Below are 6,988 nucleotides of genomic sequence, written 5' to 3'. Positions count from 1 at the left end.
ATGTCCTTTCATAGCAAATCCTTCAGGTTGGGAAATAAAAACATTCTCTTTTAGATCTCCATTCAAGAATGCAGTTTTTACATCCATTTGATGGACTTTCCAACCGTTCTGAGCAGCTAGTGCAAAGAGTGTTCGGATGGTGGCCCATTTTGCTGTGGGGGCAAAAGTTTCCTCATAATCGAACTCTTCCTTTTGTGCAAAACCTTTTGCCACAAGCCTAGCTTTGTGATTGTCAAGTGAGCCATCAGCTTTGTACTTGTTCTTGTAGACCCACTTGCAGCCAATTGGTTTGGTTCCAAATGGAGGATCAGCCAGCTTCCAAGTGCCATTCTTTATGAGGGCATCATACTCCTTCTGCATCACTTCTTTCCATTCATCATGAGAAGCAGCTTCTTTGAAGGAAGTTGGTTCAAAATCTGTAGACAAGTTCAATTTACAATCATAAGTAACATCCATATCAACAGGTGAATTAGAGTTATCTTCATCACCTCCATCTTGTCGGTTTGTATTTCTAGTTCCTGTTTTTCCAATTTTATCAGGATGAACACTTTCAAGTGTCTTTGTCAGCCATTTTGGGGGACCTTTCCGAGATGGTCCAGGCTTCTCTGTTGATTGAGTTGGGACTGAATCAAGATTAAGTCTCCCAATTCTATCAATTACATCACTTAAAGGATCATCCGGTGTTGGAGTTTCATGCAAGGGAGATTGTTCTTCAGAAGAAGATTCCACATGTTGATCTAGTATAGGAATCCCCCCTTCAAGATGTGGAATCTGATTATCAAACTCTTGAAATGATTTCGTTTTTGTGAATCTATCCAAGCGATCAAGTTGTCGCTCAACAACACTGTCAGATTTGGATGATTCAAGAAAAATGACATCTCTAGATACAACAAACTTTTTATTTACTTCATCATAGAGACGGTATGCTTTAGAGGTGTTTGAATACCCCAGGAAGATACACTTACAAATTCTAGCACCAAGTTTGTTTCTATGTACCTTTGGTATTAAAGCATAACAGGTGGAACCAAAAATACTGAGATGTTTTACCGAAGGAACATGTCCATACCACAATTCATAAGGAGTCTTGTTTCTTATAGCACTAGATGGACATCTATTCTTTATATATGTAGCACATAGAGCAGCATTAGCCCAAAACATTATCTTTACATTTTTGAAGAAAAGCATGGATCGTACCATATTCAATATTGTTCTATTCATTCTTTCTGCTACACCATTCTGTTGGGGATTATAAGGTACAGTTGTTTGATGTTTGATCCCATGTTGGCAAAGATAGTTTTCAAATTCATTTGATGTATATTCTTTTCCATTATCAGTGCGAATAGACCCAATATGAGATTGTGCATCATTTTCAATCCACTTATGAAAATTCTTGAATGTCTGAAAAGCATCAAATTTGTTCTTCAATAAATAAACCCAACACATTCTGGTGTAATCATCAATAAATGTCATGATATATTTATTTCCATTTGCAGAAGGAACAGGCATTGGACCACATAAATCTGAATGAATGAGTTCAATCTTCCTATGTGCTCTTGAATGTGAATCATGAAAAGACTGTTTGCTATGCTTTCCTAGAATGCAAGCATCACATTGCTTATGTTTTCTAAGAATTGTAGGCAAACCAGCAACACCATTTTTCTTTAATAAGTGAAGACTGTCATAGTTTAAATGTCAAAATCTAGCATGCCATAATAAACTTGATGGAAGTGTACCTTCTTCATGATGAGAAATATATGAGAAATGTTGTGCATGAGCAGAGGTTCCTTGCAGTTTAAGAAGTCTTTCTTCTTCTATTCCCCTCATGACAAGTGAGTGGTCAGATGCCTTTCTTACCTCAAGCTTTCCATCAAACATATGAATGGAGTGACCTTGTTGGTGGATGTGGACCAAGGACATCAAGTTTCTCTTGAGCTGTGGGAGATATAGAACATGATCCAGAAGAAAGTCTGGAAGACCAGGCAGTTTAAGCCTGATTGTGCCAAGCTCTGATGGCTTGATTTTTGACTGATCTACAAAGTATACTGCTCCATCAACATTGTCAGTGAAATCTTCAAAAAAATCTTTCCTATGAGTCATATGACAGGTTGCTCCTGAATCAAGCAACCAATCATTTTTCGAAGAAGCAAGTGAAGGATTAAACAAATCTTCATTTACTCCAATGTTACATTGTGCCTCAATATAGTGAGTGGATTCAGGTGCTTTACCTTTGTCTGTGTCATCAGTTTTACCTTTCTGCTGATTTCTTCTCTGCTCAATTTTGTCCCATGGTAGCTTGCATGTAGAAGCATCATGTGATCCATTTCGTTTGCAGGGAATGCAATGCAGATCTGCTTTTTCTCCTTGAGAATGTCTGCCCCCCTGCCTCTGAAGTATCTTCCTCTTCCTCTTCGTCCACCTCTTCCTCTTGTAGAATCTTGAGAAGGATGCTTTTCTTTATGAGCAAGGCAAACAATCTCTTCAGAAGATTCAGGGACTGTCTTCTTTCCAAAGGCTTTCTCTCTTTCAACAAACTTTTTCACAAGAGAGTCAAAGGTTATATCTTTAAGATTTCCATTTGCTTGTAATGACTCAAGATAATTGGAGTAGGTAGGATAGAGTGCTTTGAGAAAGGCAATAAGAGGGATATCCAGCTCAACCTTAGTGGATTTAATATCATGCATTATAGACTTTACTTCAGATGCAAGAGCAAGAGGATCATTATTTTTCAGTTCAAGAGTGAAGAGTTTAATCATGAGCTGAACAACTTCAAGTGCAGAATGTGAATCATAGAGTTCTTTCAGCTTTTGTAAAGCTTCAAAGGCAGTGGAATAAGATGAAATATGGCGACTTACTTCTTCATTTACAGATGCTGCGATCAATGCATAGGCTTTGTTGTTCTTGTTTTCCCAAATGACAAGTTCTTTATCTGATGTGGGCTGCACAGGGTCTTTGTCTTCTTCTCCGACACACACTCCTTTTCACAACTCATTGTAGATGAGGGTGTGTTTTACCATTCGAGACCATTCAGAATAGTTCTCCTTGCCAGTGAGAACTATTCCGACCATAGAGATGATTGAATGCATTCTGTAAAAAATTACTTCTGCTAAAAAAAATTCCTTACGTTACAGCCTTCAAATCCCTCTAATATTTTGCTAAAAGCATCAGCATTTCATTGTACATATCACTACAATACTACTATGTTTTTAATAATGTGCAATGGATCACTTTAATGTATCACTTCATTCTATTAATATATCACTTCAATATATCAATACTACAAATGCTTTGGTATATAAGACATTCTGGAAACACCGCAATATTTTGAACGATATACAAACGCTTTGAATTATTTAAACTGTGTAATATCATGAAGTCAACAAACTGCTCAACGCTATACCAAAACTGCTATCATAAATATACACTGAAGAACTACTCAACACTATACCAAAACTCCTATACACTGAAGTTAAAATCATCTGCGCAACACTATACCAGGATCGCCATACTGAAGTTAAAAACATCTCTCTTGTCATATATCGATATTCTCAAACTTAAGGGACACGTTATACCTCCTCGCAGAAGACAAATGCAAAGCCTTTTCATGTGGAGTCTCTGCCTTGTCGAGTGCTAAAGTCCAGGCGAAATTGGTATGGCATCGATCTCACATCTCAGTCTTGGGATACCACAGTTCAGCAACGCACCACAGTCTCACATATCAGTCGTATGCGGAGTTGCCAGCGTTCTTGGGATACCACGAGTTTAGTTTCAAAGTCTCAAAAACTATACTCAGTTCACAAATCTGAGTGTAAATTCACCTTAACTCCAGAAAATCTATCAAATTTTTTTCAATTAAAGGTAAGAGCCGATACCAATGTAGTTGCTCAGAGAGGATCGCTTGAAAAGGATTATGGATGTCGTCGAGCTCGCAGTCGAATGTTACGCATCTCTCTTGCAGCTCTGTGCAGATAGAAAAACATTAACGCAAATCCATGCCCATATATTTGTTCAGGGGTTGGATCAAAACATTTTCTTAGCAACCAAACTGGTGACCAAGTATGCAATGTGCTGCCGTTTGGAGGTGGAGGCGGAGAGGACAACAAAGCCCTCAGTTTTCGGCGCTTCTTCGCCCTTCGTAGACAAAACTCCAAAGAAACAGCAGCTAGCGAACCGTCTACCTCCTCGGATGAATACTGGTAGGCTATGGCGGAAGACTATTGTGCCTCAATGAGCGTTGGGTCTGTTAGCGCTTGAAAGTTCACCTCAGGCTGAAAAAGGTAAACCTCAAGGCACCATCAAACCATTTAGCCTCGTAGCTAGCCCTACGGGGCAGGAGAAGGCTCTCTCCGGTCTATCTCGTAAAATCTTCAATAGATGAGATGACCAATAAGGTAACACTGATATTAGGCTAGTAAACTGATCAAAAAGGGGTTTTTAATTAAATGACGGGGTTTTTCTGGGCGCATGGGCAAAATCACAGCTTGAACAGAGAAATATAATGAACAACACAGATTATCGACTGAGGCAAGGTAGGCAAGAAATTTAACACCAAATCTAGATTTAAATGGGATGGCAAGACTGGTGAGGAGTTAAGGAGGGAAAACAATAACTTTGAATCCTCCTTAAACAGTAGAAAACATTAAATATTGAACAAACTTAAAGGTAGAGCATATAATACTATGAATTCTATCCTTAACACTTCATTTGTTCAATTAGAAATGATCATGAAGTGAAATGAAACATAACAGATCACATATGAAACACAAGAAAAACTTATGCTAAATTATCATACCACAGGAATCTTAGAAGTCAGAGCTGTGTAATTTCATTAAATTCTCTGCCAAAAATTGTACATGGTAAGCTCTATTCTCCACCAGCTCTCAGCACTCAGAACTCTCCCCTCTTTCCTCTCCTACACTAAGAATTTACAATTAAAATAATACTATCTGTAGGAAAACAGATCGACCCAAAACAGGGCGCTGTTTAAACTGACATTACAAAAATTAACAAAAAAGCGTTTCATCCATTCTACAAATAGAACAACGTTCCTCTAAATATTCTACGATTGTTTTGTTAAGAGACAAAATCTGGAGCAAAGATCTCATGAAATCATGACTGGGGATCGAAATAGGAAAATTCGTTTCTCTTGAAATCCTCTGATGGCTAATAAACCGGAGCGCTGATCCTTTTGAATCGGGACTGAGGATAAAAGTAGGCGAATTGACCCCTTTTTTCTGCTGTGACAGATGTCTACAATCAAAGACCCCATTGCAACATGGCGCTCTAATACGGCATCTCCATTTATTTTCCTCCAGTAACTGTTCTTCATTATCACTGTTCCGAGAGCAGAGGATCAAACTTCCAACTGTTGACAGAAGTGATCCCGAAAATCACTTAGCAACTGAACAAAACAAAAAAACGTATCTGCTTTTGCATTGACTGCATGAGTTTCATCTGGATCTGTTTTGAACACATAAAATAATGGTGCTACGACTTAATTCATTCCTTGCACATATCTAATCCCCGGGTTCAGCTTTGCGAAAATTAATAAGATCGCGCTTCAATGCTTCCTGATTTTCAATTGCAAATGTACAATCTCCAGAGAAAAATGCATATCTGGCTGTGTACGTTTTACATCACGCTCAATCTGTTCGATTGTCTCTGTATCCTGTTTGATTGTCTCTGTATCAATAACAATGGCATAGAACGCAAAACTCGAACATCCAGCAGGGGAAAGTAAGAAATCTCCTGGACCTGCACTTAACCAATATCGCAAAGATCCTTTCCTGCAATGTGAAGCAGCTATAGTCTGCAAGAGAATGCTCCTTAAATATAAGCGATCAAAAGGAGGAATAATCTTTGCCACGGACTCATATCTTAGAAACCGGTCCAGGTGTGGGTCCAATTCATAGAGATAACCATCAATTATCATAGCAGTGTCAAACACACCATGCCCTCGGTGAACCATGCGGTCATCAATAGGAATTACCATCATTGTTGGATCAGTGGTAATACCCCCAAATATGCTTGAATACATAGCTGGGTAAGGTTGCTTGCTGCGTCCACCCAATCTCTCTCGCAATTTATCTATTACCTTGTCTTGGATATCTCATCCTTGATTTTGCGCATTCCGAATGCAGGCCACCACGATCAGATGAGGGCAATCCTTCAAATAACAATCCTTGTCCCTCCAATTATGCATACGTGCAGAGAGGGCCTCAAAATATTCCTTGTTGGAACGCAATGTGGTATCGATGCAGCTCAAAAGAGCATTCAAATGCTCTCGAATGATACCATCAAGTCCACCAGAGCTTCCTGCCGCCATCTCGCCAACTACTTGTATTATAATATCTCCTCTAACAACTGGATCTTCTACTTGTGCTGGAAAGATCTTTGTACTTGGAAACTGATAATCGTCCTGACCAAACGTTTTACGAAGATAGCATATGTGAAGCAACTGCCAAGCACATTTTACAATTCTTGCACCCATAGTTTTCAAGCGTGGTTGCACAAGAAACTCCATATTATTAGAAGCAGACTTTGAGGGCATTATCCGTTATCAAAGTAAAACCATTCTTTAATAATGGCAGCAGAAAATCATATATATTTGCCAAGACAGAAAGCAATTCTCGATTATCTTCATTGGAAACCCCTCGTGAGATGAAACATGAGGCAGCAGCAGGATATGCTTCCACAAAAGCATCCAGAGTAGCAACAGCATCATTTATGAAGTCCATAACCTCCAGTAAATCTTCATGAAGTTGTCCCACCATTGAAGTCAAGTTTCTTCCTGAGGAAGGCAGGGCCTCGAATGCAGAACAACATCGATGGTGCATTGTCTCAACTATGTGTAGAAACTGAGGAACTACCTCCTTTAACTCATCAATTAAATCTGGCTGTGATTTTAGGGCATTAATAACCAATGATCGGGCTAGCTTTTGCATTATCATGCCCATATATAGCACAAACATCCATCAATTTTGGCATGTCC

At 39.0% G+C, this 6,988-nt stretch overlaps 1 pseudogene; it reads right to left on the bottom strand.

The window, feature by feature from the left end:
• Positions 1–5,557: 5,557 nt before the first annotated feature.
• On the bottom strand, positions 5,558–6,034 carry LOC149168316 (D-amino-acid transaminase, chloroplastic pseudogene; annotated as a pseudogene).
• Between the last annotated feature and the right edge of the window lie 954 nt (positions 6,035–6,988).

This window comes from Pinus tabuliformis, chromosome 4_2 (assembly GCF_031772625.1).
Source record: "Pinus tabuliformis cultivar Carrire ecotype Pingquan chromosome 4_2, CPIR1, whole genome shotgun sequence".
NCBI lineage: Eukaryota > Viridiplantae > Streptophyta > Pinopsida > Pinales > Pinaceae > Pinus > Pinus tabuliformis.
The sequence above is the reverse complement of the archived record's forward strand: the minus strand, read 5'-3'. Positions and strand labels throughout refer to the sequence as shown.